The sequence below is a fragment of the Pleurodeles waltl genome, chromosome 7 (assembly GCF_031143425.1).
Source record: "Pleurodeles waltl isolate 20211129_DDA chromosome 7, aPleWal1.hap1.20221129, whole genome shotgun sequence".
Classification (NCBI taxonomy): Eukaryota; Metazoa; Chordata; class Amphibia; order Caudata; family Salamandridae; genus Pleurodeles; species Pleurodeles waltl.
In genome coordinates, this window is record NC_090446.1 from 765,727,943 (window position 1) to 765,748,322 (window position 20,380).

Below are 20,380 nucleotides of genomic sequence, written 5' to 3' on the forward strand. Positions count from 1 at the left end.
CTGTTTGTTTTTTATAAGTCTTCTGTGCTTGTACTCTTTTGTCATGGTATATTATGTCTACTGGTATAGCACACTAATTACCCGTGAGGGTATCCAGGCACTTGCGTGGGTGTGTAGGGCGGTATCTCGTCAGAGTAATTTGAAGTGCTGTTCTTCAGCTTCTTGCGGAACTCAGTAAGTGAGGATGAGGCTCTGATGTGCTGTGGGAGGCCTTTCCAATGTTTTTGGTGCAATGTATGAGAACAAACAACCTTCTGTTCTGCTCTTGTAAATGTGGGGGATGCGAGTGAGGCTGAGTGTAGGTGTCTGTTAGGCTGGTGAAAGTGTATATTGTTGTTGAGGTATTCTGGCTAGTGTTGTGTAAGGCTTTGCATGTGTGCATGAGGAGTTTGAATTGGCTGTGTTTGTGAATGGGGAGCCAGTGGAGCTCTCTGAGGTAGGGTGAGATGTAGGTTTGGTGTAGGTTTGGTGTGGGAGGTCGAGTATGAGTCTTGCAGCAGTGTTCTGGTTGGTATGGAGTCTATCTAGGTACTGCTTTGAGATTCCGACATAGAATGCATTGCCGTAGTCGAGCCTGCTAGTGACGAGTGCTTGTGTGACAGTACTTCTGGTGCTCTGTGGGAGCCATTTGAAGATTTTTCGTAGCATATAAAGGATGTGGAAACAGGCAGTGCTCACTGTGTTGACTTGTGCTGTCATGTTAAGCTAATCGTGCAGGATGATCTCTAGATTCCAGGCATGGTCAGTGGGTGTTGTTCCTTGCTCCATCAACCTCCAGGTGACATTCCATCGCGAGGTCTTGTTTCCGAACACTAGTACTTCCGTCTTGTTGGAGATGAGCATCAAGCAACTGGTACTCATCCGTTCTGCTAGTATGGTCATGCAGTTGGTAAGGTTGGTTCTAGTGGTGGATGTCTTGTCTGTCAGGGATAGGATGAGTTGTGTGTCGTTGGTTAAGGAGATGATTGTTGGCCTGGATTCAGATGATTTAGGCAAGCGATGTCATGTTAACGATGAACAGGCTGGGGCTGAGGAACGATCCCTGGGTGACTCCACAGATCAGGTCTCTGATGTGAAGGGTGGCAGCCTGACTCTTTGGGTTCTTTCTGAATCCTGATTGAGTGCTAGCCACTCAGTGATTTAGTTTGAGATGTATTGTGGGCTGCTTGTTGATGACCTTCTCTATTACTTTGGCTGGGGAGGGGAGCAGGTTGATCGGTCGGAAGTTGCTCAGTTGGTTTTGGTCAGCCAATAGCTTTTTGAGGAGGACGTTGACCACTGCATGCTTCAAGTCTTCTGGAAATGCGGCAGATGTGATGGAGATGTTGATGTTGCGAGTGAAGGTGGTGTTGATTGGTGATGCACCCATGTTTCAGACATGGTGGGGGCAGATATCCAGTGGGGGCCCTGAGTGAAAGGTGTTCATGATCATCTTTGTGTTGTCTCTGATGAGAGTTGTCTATTCGGTCAGGTGGCCATCTTGGTTTGTAATGGGCAGGTTGGTAATGAAGGTCACTAGGATTGTGTTGGTGTATGTAGTTGCTGGAGATGTTTGTGATTTTTCTGTGGAAGAAGTTTGACAGGTTGTCACAGAGTTCTTGGGAGGGGTTGATGTTGACAGAGTCCAAGTGTGTGGTCAAGTCTTTGATGATTGAGAAGATCTCCTTGCAGCGGTTGGACCTCATGTTGATGTGTTCAGCCAGTGTTCTTTTCTTAGTGTCTCTCAGTTACTTGTGGTGGTGGCTGAGTGCAGCCTTGAAGGAGGGTCTATCGGTGGTTTTGTGGCTGGCTGTCCATTTTCTCTCTAGGTGTTTGCAGTGTTGTTTGGTATCTTGAAAGTCCTCTCTGTACCAGCTGCCCTGCCCGTTGAATATTCTTTGACTTTTGATTTTGATGGGTCTGAGGAAGTCTGCACAGTTCCTGATCCAATAGTGGAAGTTGGTGATGTCCTTGTTAAGGTTGTTCATGAGGTTGGGTTGATCACTGCTGAGGGTGTTGATCCAGTCTACTTCTGAGATTTTGCCCCATTGCCCAGGTACGGTTTGGCAGGCTAATGCTGGTGGATGCGTTGACTCGTGGTGTGTTTATTCCAAAGTGGATAATGGTGTGGTATGTCCATGTGAGTGGCGAAGTGGTGTTGTATTTGATGCTGTTGCTAGTGGTGAAGATGGGTTCCAGTGTGCGTCCTGCGTTGTGTGTTGCTCTTGTGACGAACTGGGTAAGTCCAATGTTGTTCAGCCTTTCTAGAAGTGCGGTGGAGCAGGGGTAGGTTCTGTCTTTCAGGTGAAAGCTGAGGTCGCTAAGGAGTAGGTAGAGTCTGGAGTCAAAGGTGAGGGGGGCAATGAAGTAGGTGAAGGTGACTTATGATCCAGGTGGTCGGTAGTCAAGGGTTCTATTCACGGGAAAGTTCTCAGAAATTTAGAGCTTGAAGGGCAAATGTTTCATGAATGGAGTGGCGTTCTTGATGGATATTGAGCACTTGACAGAGTCCTTGCAGATGACTGCAAGTCCCCCTCCCAGCTCATGAGGGCAGAGCTGTCATGCAGTCTTGCAGTTTACTAAGATTGCTGCTGCAATGTCAGGTGCCAATGTAGAGTTCAGCCAGGTTTGTGAGAGGATGAGGTGGTCTGGTGCGGTGCTGCTCAGAAGGCCCCAGATTTCGGTCACATATTTGGTGAGAGATCATGTGTTTATGCAGTATACATGTGAGCCATTGCCTTCATGAGCCATTGCCTTCATGCGCAATTGGTGCAAGTGTCCATGTCCGCTGCTTGTCCATATTGCAGCTGCCATTAAGTAGGTCCTGGAAGGGGATAGGAGTGCAGTGATATCACTTTTTATGCTGGTGGGTGATGGGAGATCCAGTGATGTCACTTGTGCCGATGACTGGTAGGAAATTAAGTCCTCTTCCTTGGATTCTTATTTTAAAGACTCATAAGTTGGTATAGAATCTTATCACTAAATTGTTTCGTTCTGTTGTTTTTTATCTGACCCTTTCAGGTTCCATAACTGTGCAAGCCCCGAAACCTAAGACTGGAGGTCCAAGGCTACCTCAAATGAGATACTGGGTCGCCAACACAGGTAAAAAGCAGTTTAAAGTAAGATTGCAAGCTAACAGGTCTTCATCGATAGGCTTCTTGAAGTTATGCAAGGTAGGGCACTTAGATGTTGTTTGGATACCACCCTCACCCAAGATAGTTGACCTACCTTCCAAGGCTTCCATAGATTTCATCTACTGCTGCTTGTTCTGCAAGAGTTAGAGCACAGGCAGGAAAGCATCTCGAGGAGACTCCCATGCCAAATCCTGCATAATGCCCCCTCCTCCCACTGAGGGGGAGCAACAGAAGGGGCTGCGCTGGGTAATCTGTGCGGGCTGCAACCTACAAGGAGACATTTGCAGGGCTAAATGTGCAGGTGCATGCAGGCTCAGCATTGAAGTGGTCGAGAAGCAGGGGTGCCTCTAACAGACAATTGGCAAATAAAGCCTCTGAATATTCATTCAGGCCTGGGGAAACAGTATAAGACCCATGTATGCCTGATCTTTGAACTGAAACAAGCTAAGTATTCCTTCACTTTTTAGACATTTCACTTATTAAATACTTACATGTTTACCTTTTTTTATTCCTCATCTTTTTCTTATTTTATTACCTGTTTTCTTGGTTGTACCACATGCACTTCATGAATTTCACACTCCAGCTTTGGGATATTTTCTGACAGATGGCGATAGTAACAACTACCACAAGGAAATACCTCCGTAATATTACCTTGAATAAAATAAAATGTAGTAAAAATGGCAAAACTGAGAAAGATTGTCTGTGGATAGGATTAAAAAGGAGATAAGAATGTAGTTAATGCATTTTTACATTTAGAGAGACAATAGACCTGAACAGGAGAGGACTGCTCTTTTGTTAGGAGGAACAGTTGAATTGCTTGGGGTTACTTCCACCAGGATGGATCTCTAAAATAATTAGGAGAAGGCTTCCTGCATTTCCCTTTACTGAAGAACATACCAGACTGAATGAAAAAGTGCAGGTATAAACCACCTAAGGCACAGGCCCAGCAGTCTGTAGGTCTATAGGGACGCAGGAGCATTGTGCTTCTCTCTGTGTCCCCACAAACATATGCAGTGTATGCCCTGAATGGGCTTGAGTGCACCCACCCTTTCCTGGCTGGGCCCAGGGTCCAATATTAGTCAAGGGAGGGAGGCTGCGTGCCTCCATCGCCCTCCCCCTTCATAGTATGGGAGATTGGGTCCCTGGGGCCAGACATCGGCCCGGCAAGGGGGTGCTGTGTGCCCCCTCCCCATTTACAATATGGCCAGGCCCAAGGTGATGTGGTCCCTTGGGCTAATATCATCCCGGGGAGGGGGCTGTGTCTCCGCATCCCCCATAAATTAATCGATGTGCCCCAGGTGATGGGGTGTAGTTGAATTTCTATGGTTTTGTGTATGTAAAATCGGAACCCTATTATAACGTTCCTGTAATCTTGGTATATATATATATATATATATATATATATATATATATATATATACATATATATACATATATATATATATATATCTCAAAAGTCCAAATCCTGCTATTCTTCCTGAAATTGCCATGCGAAGCTGGTGCGCCGTTATGGGAGCAGGACCCATAAATATTTTTCAAAAAGAATTGCAATTATTAACCGGCACTCCAAACAGCTACGATGTTTATTTAAGGCTTATATCATCTTTCTGAAAGTTGACTTGCACTGGCCAGTGGGGCTGAGTCTGAGCCCCAAAGTGGCTCTCCAATACTCCTTGTTTGAGGTGTTGGCAGCCAATCAGATTTCAGCTTCAGATTTGTCAGATCCATGGAGGATTTGCGTCCCTAGATATCTATATTTTTCAAAAACTACTGAACGGATTTACAACAAATAACAAAAAGAGATCTTTCTGGACCAAGATCTACCTTTCTGCCAAATTTGGTATAAATCCCTTCAGCAGTTCGGGCTGTGGTCATGTTTGAAATCCCTGTGGGAAATTGCATGTGGAAAACGTGTTTTAGGACCCCCCCCTTTTTCTTGGCCCCCACTTGATGGATCACACCAAACTTTCAGGACAGCAGCTGAATGAGTTAGCATATGAGTTTTAAGAATTTTGTGAAAATTTATCAAACGGCACCAAAGTTATTGGCAAAACAAAAACCGCTTCGTCTATGGGAATTAGGTCCTAACTATAACTACCTACTGGTAATGCCAGTAGGCAATGGGTTTTATTTACCTTAAGTATTTAAGTATACTTACCATGCATGGTTAAGGCATCTGTGTGATAAAGGCATGTGTGGTAAAGGCATCTACCTGATAAAGTCAAACATTCCTATTCCCTGAATATTTCATGTTTATTCTAATTTAAAATGTTTGGGGCCATTTTATGAAGGCATTTAAGAGTATGTGAAAATATACCATAAGTACTAAGTTTCCGGGTCCCAATATTCTTTTTGAAATTTTTCGAATATATTTTTCAAATTTTTTCCTGTAATTTTCATAATTTTCACGGTATAGTGGTTAAGTTTATACTTGAAGATTGTTCCTTCAGCAGGATGTATCTGTTCAAATGGAGGTGATTGTTTCTTTTTTCCATACTACTGTGCAATGAGGTTTTGTGGTTTATACTTCTCAATAAAAATGTTTCAGAGTTAAAGAAACATCATGGAGGCAGAGCCAGTTGAATCCAACGAAGATCACTGTTTGTACAAGCTCCTGCATGTGCTCCCTTTCCTTCCTGGCCTGTGAAATTTAACAGTACGACAAGCATGCTGAAAAATGCAGCCAAAATTGGGGTTGCTGTGGTGTCTGACGTAGGCATGCTTTAACTAGGAAAGGGCTTTAATTCCCTCTACCAACTCTTGATTGCTAGATGATGTTGTTCACCTCAGCCCTAATGGAGTCAGAATTTCTGAGCTGTGTCTGTGTTAGCCCATCAGAGTCTGTTTTGAAGCAGCGGGGATGAGAACCTTGCTTTTCCCATCAGAGCACTTGGTACACTTAAATCCTGAGTAGCCTCTTTCTCGGTCTGAGGTGGCCTGTGAGCAGAGGCAGGATCCAAAGTGGGGATTGCAATTTTATCTTTAGCACACACTGGTGGATGGGTAATGGCAGATGTAGTGGATCTCTGGAGTGAATTGTAATGTGTGGTTCTTCCTTGACTTTGTTTCCCACAGTTGAGGGCGCTGTGCATAGTGGTGTTGTGGACTCTGATTAAGTATATTCTTATGTTTGGCTGGGTGGATTGATTGCTGCAACCATGAGCAAAGATGAAAATACACAGGAAGGAAAAAGGGGAATTGTTTGGTCTTATGCCCCATGCCAGAAGTGGAGAAAGAGTGTCATAGTTCAAGAGTGGCAGCCAGACCAGCGCACTCATATGGAGAGTCTGATGGTAGCCGTCAAAGAGCTGCAGACTCTTACCAACTACATTAATGTGAATTTTACTTCTGTGAAAAATAGATTAAAAGCCTTGCAGGTTCAGCTGTGATGAACAACACAAACGGTGCTTTAGATGGCTTACCAGATGGGAGAGGTTTTGTCTAAGCTGTTTTTTATGGGCAAGGATCAGTAGTATTTCCAGGAATTCCAGGACTGTATAATTAATATCTCAGTATGGCTTGTATCTAAGGTTGAGAGGTTGGTGGACTTTTCGAAAGCTTCATACTTGAAAATCCTGGTGATTACAAAATTCTCTGAGGGTGGTGTCCTGAAGTAGTAGCACAGAGATTCCTACTCTTTGGGGTTCTGGTTAAAGTCCAGGCAGCCATATTAGGCGTTGTCAAAGTAATGACACTCTCCAGTCGGCCATAAAAGTAAAGCATTCCTTCTTGGAGAACTCAGAAATGCTTAAGAGTCCTCTTTCAGGACAGCTGTCTTGAAGAAAAAGGTGTAATTTTAGTCCAGGTCATTCTGGATCACAGTGAATGTATCCAGCGGAGGAGACAGGAGCTGGGCGTGGTGTAGGCTAAATTTATGAAGGCTGAAAGGGAGGCTTTGGTTAAGCAAAAAGCCAAGCTGAGTGTACTTTTACCAAGGAGAAACATTCACATGCTCACTGACCTCAAATGGCTGGGAGTTATTTAGGAGTTATTTGGTGAACAACCCAAGTCCATGAAATGGTCCTATGTGAGTTAGAGGGTCAGACAATTTTATGGTTCTTTGCACAGACTCCTAAATTCAAACTACCTGTATAGAATGGTATGTAGCTTACAGTTACTGTTTTAGGCTAAGTTTTGTATTTATATTACACCTTGCTTGGTGCTGGTGGTAGTTGGGCTTCACTTTTTCCTGTTTCTCTTCTTATCAGGTTTTGGTTCACTGGTTATTCTAGAACCTTACTGAATAAACTTGAGTGTTTGTTGTGTTTTTAGGTTCTTGTTGTGATAAACTGTCATGTGAGTTGCTTCTTGGAATAAACCGTGGAGATTTATAACTGCACTGACATATGGTGGTGCATTGTGTGTGTTTTGGCATCATAAACAGTTTTTCAAAAACATCATGCACATTTTAACAGAAAATCTTAGGGAATTATTTTTACAATGTTAATAATAGTGGTCCTCTCTTAATGCCGTATCCCCTGTTACATATAAAGTAGAGTGCCACAGTCTTATCTACGTAGGTCGATAATCTTCTGTTGCCATAATTACAACTCTTTTAACATGGAATGTAAGTAGCAATACACTGCCAATTTCCTTTCATTCACTTCTTTTGCTATTTAATGATAAATTACCATGATATGGGGAACAGGGTCAAGACTGATTTGCATATGGTTGGGTCCAAACTGGAATGGCATGGGCAGCAAAAAAACGATGGATTAACCCAGATCTGTGACTGGGGGTGAGTGTTTGCATTGTCAGCACTCCGTCCATCATCCTTTTTGTGTTGCTAATGTCGCCCTAAGTGGGAAGGGTATGCCCAGACGTGGGTCCCGTGCTTCCCATGCCACTGGATTCAAGCTAGCCTGGCTGATGAGGGGTGAAACCCTGAAACCGGTCTCAGGATGCTTGTTTCCATTCCAGGGAAGACCTGGCCAGGCAGTTTGGGCTGGACTGTTCCCATGGGGAACAGGGTCAAGACTGATTTGCATATGGCTGGGTCCAAACTGGAATGGCATGGGCAGCAAAAAAACGATGGATTAAACCCAGATCTGTGACTGGGGATGAGGGTTTGCATTGTTAGCACTCTGTCCATCATCCTTTTTGTGTTGCTAAACTTTGTAGAAGACATAAGCATGGGATTCCACCAGCCTACTATGAACCTGTGGGGCTTGAAAAATAAAAACAAATACACAAAAACAGTGTTAAAAGACATAATCAGCCCTAGTACTTTTGCCATGGACCCTAATTCAAGCAAGGAAGGTAGGCATCCATGTCCCCTGATTGAGTAGTAAAGAGCACCCATCACTGGGGTGCACACCCTTAGGCCACTTTGCCACTGCACCTTCTGTATTAATGACAGCTTCACCCCTCCTCCTACAACCTCTCCAATGCTCGTATGTACTTGCACATGTAGGAAAGAGGCTGATCTCAGCTCATAGACCTGTTGGTGAATCATATCTACCAGGGAACTGCAGGACATTAGAGAGCAGTGTGCATCCCTCAGCTGCATCAACATTCATGGCACTGTACCTAGTTTCCAGAACATTTCTTCCCGATCCCCCTACACTGGCGCTGACTTCTTGAATGCAGTGATAATTTTGACCCATTCTTTCCTTATGCCTCAGATTGGAGAACAGCTGCTCAGAGGAATCTGATTCAGCCACCAAGGTGACATGTGCATCCCCACTTGTTGCTCCCTGTGTTTAAAAAACAGTGTGGTGGAGGATCCAGTTTGACCCTTATAGCAGCTACCTTTGCAGAACATGGAAATAGTGACTAATATTAAGGAGTAGATTTTGTGCCAAAGTGAATCCCAGTGAGAAAAGTCATGCTTAAAGAGCAAATTCAAATGCAACCTCACCCAGGTAATTGTGAAGACACTTGCCATTGTGTCTCTATGAAACGGGTGCCAACAGAGATGACGACTCAATCTGCCAACAGAGCTGAGGAAGAAAGATCTCCCCAGGCATGTTGGTTTTTGTAAAAGGCTCACATTTTGTATTTGGGAAATGTTGGGAGGCATACTACAAACATCAATTTACACAAGATTGTATGCTGTCATTTGCTGCTTTTAGAATTAGACAATCCATGAATTAGCCTTTTCCCTTGTGCAGGAGAATTCCCATGCCATGCCAAAGACAAAACAGATACTTTTGTGGGCACTTTTGAAAGCACCATTGATTGATAATGACCTTCAAGAAAGACGTTGCTGATGCCCTTGCCTGATAGATAAAGTGTCAGTTATCTTAAATACTTACAGCATGCATTACAGCCCCTCATGATATTATTAGAATAATATTTTATAATGTGTGTATCTTGACTGGATGAGTCATGCAGCACAGGTGCATACAGAAATTAATTTTAAAGGGGGGGTGGGTAGGAATAATATTGGGCCACATATAAAAGTGCCAGGGCTACCTACAAAATTTCTGTGTGTATGTATATATATATTCACTCAAAAAAACAAAGGTTACAGGGAAGTTATAATTAGGCTTACATTTTAAATGCACAAAACCATTGAAATTCACCTGTTATAGTTAGAGTTGTCTCAAGTAACTATAACTCGTGCCCTAAGGTAACAATAACTTGCGCCCCTGCCATGCACAGTTTTTACCTCACGATTTTTACTGCAAATATTACTTTAATATTATCAATTATGTTATTCAAAGATGTCATGAGTGATGTAATTTGGTGGGGTAATTAGCAGTGAATGGTGAGGTGCAAGTTATAGTTACCTTAGAGCCCGAGTTTTAGTTATTTGCGAAAACTATAACTATAACAGCTGAACTTCTTTGGTTTTGTACATTCAAAATGTGAGTCTAAGTATAATGAACCTGTAACCTGTGGTTTTTGTAAGTTAATTTCTATGTTTTTAAATTCCATTCCCTAACTTTAACATCCCTGTAACGTTTGTTTCTTTCAGTGAATTTCTATGTTCTTTTAACATAAGAAACTACAGTTGCACATGGCTTTTGGCTGGGCGCAACACAAGGTTGGGTGGTTATAGGGGTTGGCCACAGGGCCTGGCCACAGGCGCAGCCCTGGACCAACCCCCTATAACTATCCAACCTTGTACAGTGGGGTTGGCCGCAGCTGCCAACCCCCTAACCACCCAACCCTGAGAGAGAGAGAGAGAGAGAGGTTGAGAGAGAGTGTTTTAGGCTTTTATGAATGATATACTTAGAATTATATATTTCCGGACAAATTGAAATGAAAAGTGTTTTTGTCAATTAAAAAGAGTGAGCTCAACTTTCAGCATGTAACCTAAATATCTTTAGTTGAAAAGAAACTAAAGCAGGAAAGGACCACAGACTCACCCAGACTTGAACTCTTAACCTTCCATGTGCATATCTGAGAACTTAACCACTAGGCCAGAGGTGACCCCTTTCTGTGCACTGTCCAGACTTAGCTATGACATTCAACCCAAAGATTTTGAGGGACAAAATACTTCAATGTTATATCACTAGGAATGCTTAAAAGTCTAAACAGTGGAAAATAAACAGACACACTGCCATGAGGTACAGTGCTTTGAACCTTCAGCTTACTGAGTGACAGTCCAGGAGCTTTACCATTAAGCCAGAAGTGACCATGGTCTGCTGTCCATCAAAACATAACTATAACATTGTTACCAAACATCTTGCTAGTCGGACTCTTTGAAATCATTGTATGTAGAGACCACTACAATAACAATCCCTCTCTTTCCTCCCATCATGGGATAGAAGAGAGAGAAGGAGAGAGTGACAGGACTGCAGGGAGAGCCTCAAGGCCGCCGCGGTCCTAGCCGGCTCCCTGTATCCTGCGGAGGCCGGTATTGCTCCCACAAGCAGTGAGCTGCTTTCAATAGCAGCTTCCTGCTTGCGAGAGCAATGTTTTCATCTGTTTCCCTGCACGCATATTTGCGTGCAGGGAAACAAATGAAAACTGCACTTTCTGCAAGTGAGAGCTGTTTAACAGCTCTCACTTGCAGAAAGTGAGGCGTTTGCTCTGACTTGGTGGAAGCTGTCGAAGTTCCCACCAACCTTGACATATATGATCAGTAGAAGTCCGACTCTCCTTCTTGGACCACCATGGTGTCAGCCTTTCTGTGTCACAGATGTTGAGTGCTGCGTTGAAGAGCTTATCGCTGCACAATGATTTCTGAAGTCTCTACATTTCCATAAACTAGCGGTAACTGAAATACCTTTATGAAGTAAACATGACTCCAGTGTCCTGTCCCCAGGTGTCCGAAGCAGTCTTTTTCCAAGTGCTAAAATACCTTTGCACCGACCTCCATCAAGAAACTCTCAGTGAAGATCGCCACCACAGCTCCCGTAACGTAGGTTGGTGGTGGAATTTCTAAATGAAATCTACTGGAAGACGATTTCCAATAAACGTAAGCTTTGCTTTTGTGCGATGGCATGACTGTCTGCAGAAATTTTGAACAAAACCTGACATATACGAACTAATGCCTCCTATCCTCAAATGCTTTTGACCATTATTGCTCAGGTGTGCACAAATTATATGGCTAGCCATTGTCTACTGGGAAACTTCAACCTATCTGATCCACGGTCAGGGCTTTATCGCAGCAAGTACTCTAAATGCCAAAGTAGGAACTGTTACTCCTAGATTATGCAACAAAATGTCTGACGATTTCTGGATCTGTAGCTCAGAAAGATTCAGTAACATACATATCCTTTATGCCTACAAATAGAGCCTAAAACATTTGTAGAAATGACTGAGCAGCATAAGCTGCATATGCTCTAACCTTTGACGAGAAGTTCATTACAGAATGTGAAGATTTACAGTTAGCCTGCACTCGCCCAGTGGCAGAATTTCTGGAGGTGCAATTGCTACCTACACCTTCCACAGAAACCCAGGAGCAGCTAATTACTTTATTTCCCTCCATTGAAGTCAGGTTACCAGTTAGACATCATCAGCATGCATTGGAAAGCTGGTCAACCATGATGTCTGATACTGATCAAGACGTTTACTTCCAGAGGTGGATGACTGTGCAGTATCTTGAAATCTGTTACGGTTAGAAAAGCGTATGTCCTGGCCTCCTTGCACATATGTATGTCCCTCCAGGAAACCAGTATACCAGGGGCCACTGTCACATTTTACTTTACCTGTTTGTTTAACTGCACTGCTGGGAAAGAAACTGGCATGGTACTAATGCAAGCTTTAGTGGAGCAGGAACAGAATGGTGGTATCTGTAGCGAACCCTCGAGGGCAGACGGTAGAGCCCTAAAGGGAACACAGATTAAGGGGGTCATTACGACCCTGGCGGCCGGCGGTAAGGTGGCGGAAACACCGCCAACAGGCTGGTGGTGTTCCGCCAGCAATTATGACCGTGGCGGAATTGCCACGGCCATACCGCCGGCCCCTCCAATATCCCGCCAGGATTCCGCCTGGCGGTCATAATCCCCAGGGCAGCGGTGCAAGCACCGCTGCCCTGGGGATTATGAGTCCCCGACCGTCAGCCTGTCTGTGGCGGTAGACACTGCCATTGAAAGGCTGGCGGTAAGGGGACTTGGGGTGCCCCTGGGGGCACCTGCACTGCCCATGCACTTGGCATGGGCAGTGCAGGGGCCCCCAGGCATAGCCCCGTCGCGCATTTCACTGCCCGAATTTCGGGCAGTGAAATGCGCGAAGGGTGCTACTGCACCCACTGCACATCAGCATTGCCGCCGGCTCTATTACGAGCCGGCAGCAATGTTGATGTGACATTTCCGCTGGGCCAGCGGACGGTAACACTGTTACCGTCCGCTGGCCTAGCGGAAATGTCATACTAGGGAGCCAGGAATACCGCCGGCAATGGGGTATTCTGTCTCCCGCGGCCTCGGCGGTCTTTTTACAAGACCGCTGAGGTCGTAATGACCCCCTAAGTGTGGATATGCTTTGCCTGCCCCCAAGGAGGCCGGAACGCAAAGTCTGCTGTCTTTTGCGGAATTGCTGCCGCTGCCCTCTCTTTGCATACAATCTGATGGTGCAATGAAGTGAAATCAATAAGCTTTTTTGTGGGAATCCTTGAGTGCACATGCCAGGCATTGCTGGCTTGATGTGTTGATTCCACCTCACCTCACTGGGAAACAAGACGGGGAGGATTCCATGGGGATGGGGTGGCCCTGGGTATGCCTGCTCAGAAGACGCCATGTTTGCCTTGTAACTAACGGAGCGGTGACCTCTGGGCACTGCCCCCTCATGGGCAGCATTGCTGCAGTGCTTGCCCGAGAGGATAGGCATTTCGTGTAGAAGAAGCTACAAAGTTCATATTTTCATCTGTTTTTTTTTTATTCTGCAGATTACCCCCTGCGTCTGTAACCGGAGACTCACCTCTGTGGGGCTAGCCGCTGGGGAGTTATTTTCGCCTCAGTAACCGGAGCGGCTGCATTGCATCACAGTATTTGCACCGATTGTACGTTCCTTCCGTGGATCACTTTTCTTTCCTCGTCTTCTAGAGGTTGGTATTTTGTTTGCGCAATAAATAAAACTGCTGACGCCAGCTTTCTGTCGTGTTGGCTTGTTTTGAACTTTGCTTTTAGAACTCTTAGCTGACGTTTATATAGAACTGACCGTGAACTGTGCTGGGAGTGCGTTGCAATCGATGCCTTTAGCCTACTTTTATCTTTCAGCGCTTCATGTACGGGGGAGTTGTGAGAGCTCAGACGAGGTCTATCAAAGGAATCCCGGGAGCTTGTCATTTGCCAACAAATAAGGCAGTGGCGTGACAGGTAGGGTGACCAGATCTTGAGGAGCAAAAACCGAGACTGGTCAGACATAAAAGAAGGGCTAAAGACTTTAGTCTCAGTTTTGCGCCTGCCCCGGTTTGTTTTGCGTAGCTTTGTGAATGTGTGTGCCTATAGAAGTGTGTGTTTTTATATATATATATATATATATATATATATATATATATATATATATATATATATATATATATATATACATATATACACATTTAAAAGACTACATATATAAAATAAGTTATGGATTGACCTCCCACCCTGCACCCCCAACACGCCCCCACCTACCTCTCTCTGCTTCCCACTCCGTCTGTGTCTCTCTACTGGGAGCAGGCAAGGGACTGTGTTGCCTGACAGTAACATATAAATTACTTTAATTATTTCAGACTTTGTAGGCGTTTTTAACTTATGCTTCCCTAGGTGATCTGACCTTTGTCCCAAAAACCGGGACATTTCTTTAAAGTTAAGAGAAGCGTCGGGACACCGGGACAGTTCTCTAAAAACTGGGACTGTCCTGGGAAATCCGGGACGTCTGGTCACCCTAATGACAGGGGCAGTAAGGCAGAGGCGTGACAGGGGCGCCATGGGCCCGAATGCAGGCAAGGGGAGCAGGTCTTGTCTAGGGTTCAGTGGTAAAAGGCAGACACGGTTGTGGTTGCAGCGGCCCCTCATACCCCTGCGCCACGGTGCTGTTGTATATGCTATTTAATATTTTGATAGCTGCGCCCCGGACATGCAGCATGCTTAACATTAGTCAGACATTGATATTTGAGGAAAATGTGTTTTTCGGAGAAGTCAGAAGGAAGGTAGATACATTATACTTTGAGTTGACTTCCGATCGGCCACGTGCAGGTAAGTATAAGTCATCCTGCCCAGCATTCTTCTGGTTCGTTTTGATTTGAATGGCTTCTGCTCCCCACTTTTATGTTGGCTAGTGCTACTGTACTGTACTGTAGTTAGAAACTACCACCATACGTCATTAGGATAGGCAGCCACTCACCTGTTTTGCGGTGTAGTTAAAGGTTTCATGTAACGACTGTCTCGCTGTTAATGGCAGATGCTCGAGTCCGACCTTAGCTAGTCTTGCCTTAGTAGCATTTTCTGTCCGCGCACTTTTTTTATTTATTGGTATAGGATTGTAATGTCTTGTTGGACTCATCCTCCCCCTGCTCGCAAACACACTGCAGCCTGACCCCAGTGACACAACCCCTGCACATCACAGCGTCCCCCTTAAGTCTTGAATTCCGCAAGAAACTGGAGACCTGTCCCCGACCTAAGCTTTGCCCATGCGGCCCCTGCTTCAGCTCCAGAAACCCTCCCGAGGGAGTTACGCGCTATCCGGATACACGTGGCATAATATGTCCCTGTGAGTCCCCCTATTCTTTTGCCATTTTTATGTAAATGTGATTATGTAAAAACAGAGGTTACACTCTTGAATATTGGCGTCAAAAGCACCCACTGACCCACTGAAAAGTGCTCCATCGATTTTGTAGCTTCTGGGTTTGATGAAACTTTGATACATCAAAGTGAGGAAATCTAACAAATAAATGCCTGAAGAAAGAGTTACACTATTGCAGCTCTTGCTTAAGAAAACGCCTTTGTAAAAAAAAATAAGAAGGCCGTGTTTAAATGTATCACATGACCGATGCCGCAAGGTGCTTCGCACCCCGTGATGTAGTACATGATCTATGTTTTGCACGTGTTTTATATCCTTCCATCATCTGTAGCATTCCCCTTTCACTTTTACCGTTCGCTTGTATTGTGTAGTGTCTTGATGTCCTCTTCCATCCAGAAATGTGCATGTTTTATGGCTTCCGAAGATATGACAACAAATTAATGTTTGCCATTTCTGCGTAGTATCTTTTTCAAACCTTCGAAAGTAAGCCGCGCTGTTGCGAGCTGGTATCTGGCTAGCAGAGAAGCTTGCATCTTCATCCTTTTAGTTTCCATCTCACACTTGCCTATTGCAGTTATGCTTGGTGTGCTGCACTATTGCACGTTTTCCCTGTTTGTATATAAGAAACAAGTTCCCAAGGTATCATTACAATGTTAATCATATTAATTTTGCACCTCATTTCCCTGAGATACTTATTTCCCTGAGAAACCAGCAAAACGTGTAAGCTTTACATTAATACCCCAGTATGGCTTCCGCAGTGGACCTCACACAGCTGTAGCTTGTTTCAACGGGGCCGTAAAGGAACATGTAACGTCCTGGAATGATTTCACCTAAATTTGTCACATAGATGAGTTACTTATTTTAAGTTCAACAAATGTTAATTATAAAAGCGTTCAACGTATTGAACATCCAACAGCTTTCAATGCCAGCAGATTGATAATCTGCCCCCCCCCCATTTTATCCTTTTATCAATTTAATACTTATCAGATTACCACATGCCTTACCCACCTGTTTTTAAATGGGTTCATGTACCTAGTGAGGGTATTTGTACATTGCCTCTTCATCTAATAGTTGGAGCACCCTCAATCTTCTTTAGCAAGTCGTACTTTTATAGTTACAGGCCAGGAGGCAGAGAACAAGTCACCATATTCTTCAAAGTTGTTTATCATTTTCCACCAATACATATGCTAGCTTCTCCATGCTTAAAAATGTCCAGAGTTTATTAACCACATATCATAGCGTGGTGCTTCTGTTTCGCTCCATAACGATAGAAAGGCTTGCGTGACATTCAGTGATAGGAAATTATATATACTCTATGAGGGTTCCCCTTATAAAGTCACCGAGGGACACCTCACAAAGTCCTCTTCTGTAATGGAGCCTATTCCCTCTAATACCTCATGCCATTTTCGAGCTAGGTTGGGGCATGCCCATAGCGCATGTGTCAATGGTAAAACTGCTCTCCCGCACGTTTCACCCTGTACTGTCAAATCTATGCAGGCAAACTGGATTACAAAGCCACCTATAAGTTATTTTATATATCATTTTTCCCCTGTGCATGCTGGGAAAAACATTTTGCCTTTGTATTATATGCTCCTGTGGTCCCTTCTCATAATGACTTCCATTTCTTTCATCCATTGATTTTGAAATCACTAAAAGTTGCCTGGCTTCCTTAAAATCCTACAGATGTGTGATATTACCCGAGGTTGGGTTTTTGTGTGTTTTTATCAATTTCTGAAAGGTGTCAATGACTGAGCTCTCCACTTCTGACTGTGGGTTGCATCACACAGTGGCACAATTTTAGATGACATATGCTCATCGTTAACAGATACTGAATTCTTCCTTGATTTGGGTGAATAATTTAATTGCATCTTTTCGAAAGAGAACACCTCCAACCAAACACCTCACCTGTCTTCAAGGTTGGACATTTTGTCAATCTAGTCCCAAGGAGAAGTCAGTGTCTCTCCATAATGATGTAAAGGGATAAGACTTGTGCCCTTCTTTAATTCTTATTTCTACCCACACGTTCAGAATGGTTCTCATCACAGGAGATATGAAAAGACACATTTCTGACTAAGCCTGGGCAGCTAAGCAATCTTGCACAGGGCTCTAACTGTCCCTTGTTTCTAACCAGTTCCAGCTCTCTTTTCCTGCCATATTTAGTTCGAGCACAGGTCCTGCAACTTCTGGATATCGACTCTTGGGATGGCAAATGCTAGCATAGGGAACATTTAGAGAATTCTAGGTATTATTGCTGTTCTCACCTCTGATATTTTTCCAAACCTTTCTCACATTTCTGGTTAAGGTGGCCAGTAGATTTTTTGTAACTGTCGAGGTCCTTTCAGTTTAGGGTGGGATTCACTGGTCATAGTCAAATACTAGTTTGGGGTGCCATTGTTTCAGTTCCTGTCCCGATGATCTAAAGGCAATGAAAAAATCCAAGCTAAGCTACGGAGGCCACCTATATTCCAAATTTGTTCTGTCTCAGCTTTCTTAATTCTGTAAGAGGAGTAAAGCAATTTGTCAGTCTCCTGAACTCTTATGTGAATAGTCTTAGGTTAAGTTGCTTCCGGGCTTGAATGAATCTAAAATAAGGTTAAAAATCCCATAGTGGTCCAGGATCACGTCAACAGAATTAAAACAGTGATAGAGCATCCTTACAACTGCTTCACATGTCCGGTAAAAACAAGGGCTTGAGAAGAGTATGATGAGCGGTCCCAGATTTTGGGCAACAGAGAAGTAGTAAGTGAAGGATTTTTTCTTGTAGCTATAAAATCTACACTTTGAAGTGAGGGTGGATTTGAAGACCCACTAGGTTTGAAGACCTTTGATTGGGAGAGCCAGAAGTCTTTCAACCAGGTCATTTTTCCTGCATACCATGCTTAATGGTTATTTCAGATGATATGAGGGGAAGATAAGTTTGAACTGTTCCTGATTCTGCACAGTTTGTTTATCCGCTTCCATAGATTTTGCTGTAACCTCTTTTTTTTATTAGTTGTTTGAATGCGGAGTACGGAAGGCTGTCAGCTCTTATTATGTCTAAGTCAAGGGCTAGATCTGACTGCGCCTGGCTTAAATATCTGGTCCTGGCGTTGGTTGGTCCATTAAAGATGCTCGGAGTAGTGCCTTTAGTGACGCTCAACTGACATGGAAAAGCTGATAATAGTACTTGAGAAATTGGGATTTGCATTCCAGATCTTGTTTTACAAGTCCAAATTCCAACCAAATCTGAGCAAGCTGATGTAGCAAGAAAGCTGAAGTATTCTTTTATAAGTAACTGACTGTAATTTATCCAGCATGGACTCCATTTTTGAAGCCTTGTTGTCCGTATGAAATTGGTATTATTTTGTCCTTTATTATCTTTATAATAGCCTCGGCTGATTTGCGTTAGGTTTACATAAACTGAATACTGAGCTTTGTGTTTTTTCTCCATGCATCTTAGGTTACGTTTGTCAACTAAGCAAACATCCAGGTATGTTTTTGTGTACTCTATTGTTGCTGGGCCCAGTTTCCAAACTTTCTTTGATTTCTCTTTAAGTTTCCCAGAGACCATTACTTTGGTTTTTATTTGCATTTTCCACCAACACGTTGCTAAGATTATATTTGTACAGTTCTTCCAATGACTGCTGTAGGCCAATTATTGTTTGGTCCAGGATAATACGTCATCTGCGTATTGTAGCATATGAATTTTGTGTGAGCTGATATTTGGGGGGAATGCCTTGGCCTTTGTGATTTCAGTGCCTTGGTCCACGGTGTACAGGTTAAATAATAGTGGGATCAGTACGCAGCCTTGTTTAATGCCCCTGTTTGTGTAAACATTTTGTGATATCATGTTCCCTTGGTCAAGTTTGACTCAGATCCACGTGTCCAAGTAAAGTAGAATTATTACTTTAAGCAGGGGATGAGGGCCACCCCAGTCTGTCGGCTTTTTCCTATAATATGTGTTGGTTCACTCCGTCAACAGCTGCGGAGTTGTCCATGGGTTGGAGGCTGGGGAGAGCTGTTTAATCTATGAACAAGATATGATAGTGCAACTATATTGTCTGTTGTCAAGGCGCTTTGCCTGAACCTTGTCTGATAGTAAGGTTTTAGCTTTCCTTTTTCTACCCAGTCTTCCAGTTCTTGTAGCAGAATTCTTGTGTAGGCTTTGGCCTCGACATCCAGTAAGGTTGTCAGATGATAAATGGCCAGATCTTTTGTCTCCCCTTTTTTGTGAGAGGGATGCAGTATTGGCCCACACCACGTCAGGGACTTCGGCGAGCATGCAAGCAGCTCGGTACAGAGCGTTAAGTGCTTGGACCAAAAGTCAATGTCAAGTTTGGATAAGGAGCGTGGCAAAGCTATTTAAGCCCGGAGCTTCGCTTTCTTGTATTAACTGAAGAACTTTTTTTTTTTTTAAACATATTTTGTGCTGCTGTGCGCCTCTATTTCGATCAGTGTCGCAATTAACTCAGGGGAAGACATTGTGTCTACTAAAGTTGTTACTTCTGATTCGTAGATTTTTTTGTATGCACCGCCTTCGTTTTTTTGTGATATACAGTTACATTTTTTTATACACAGGTGCATGCAGGTTGTTAACAAAACGTCAGAACTTTGTCTGATTACTGCTCCCCGTTAGTGCAACAGTGTCCTTCCTGACATTTTATGCCCTCCTAGAGGCATTTCCTGTAGGACCTCCTTCTTTTGATCAGAATATACTTTGCGACTTCATTTGTTGTGTCTTGCTAGCATATTCTATTTCCTTTCCTTAGATCTGATTTGGTTCTTTTAAGCTTGTAATTAAACCAGAGTTTTTTTATCTGTGTGCCGGTAGTAATAAAGTGTATGGTCATGTGGCTACATCTGTTACCCCCTACCGTCTTGACAATAGAGTTAATTTTACCTGCCCATCTCGTTATGAGGTCCCTGGTCTTCAAGAAGCTAGCTGTAGTTAGTACTTTCGTTAAGACAAATTGCCACCATTTAAACTGCTCTTTTGTGATTTTATTTCATTTTATTCTTTTGATCACTTTACACATTTCATCACCGATTGAGAAACCAATTATTGGTAGGGTTACCCTTACGTTGTGTTTAATTTCAAACTGAGCCACTAAAGAAAAATGGTCACTTTCACTCCCCTGCAGGATTGCCATTTGCCTCCAATACGTACTAAGAAG

General features: G+C 43.6%; 1 protein-coding gene across 5 annotated transcripts in view; it reads left to right on the top strand.

Annotated features, from left to right (window-relative positions):
* The window catches only part of SAR1B (secretion associated Ras related GTPase 1B), a 258,431-nt gene that overhangs the window by 82,823 nt on the left and 155,228 nt on the right, over positions 1 to 20,380 (top strand). Inside the window, exons 2-5 of one of the 5 annotated variants that reach the window (XM_069199254.1) lie at positions 3,001 to 3,081; positions 13,393 to 13,551; positions 13,724 to 13,822; positions 18,667 to 18,696. The gene's annotated coding sequence lies outside the window, so the exon portion shown is untranslated. The remainder of the gene's footprint in view (positions 1 to 3,000; positions 3,082 to 13,392; positions 13,552 to 13,723; positions 13,823 to 18,666; positions 18,697 to 20,380) is intronic. The other 4 variants (XM_069199253.1, XM_069199252.1, XM_069199251.1 and 1 more) reach the window with 4 other exon arrangements.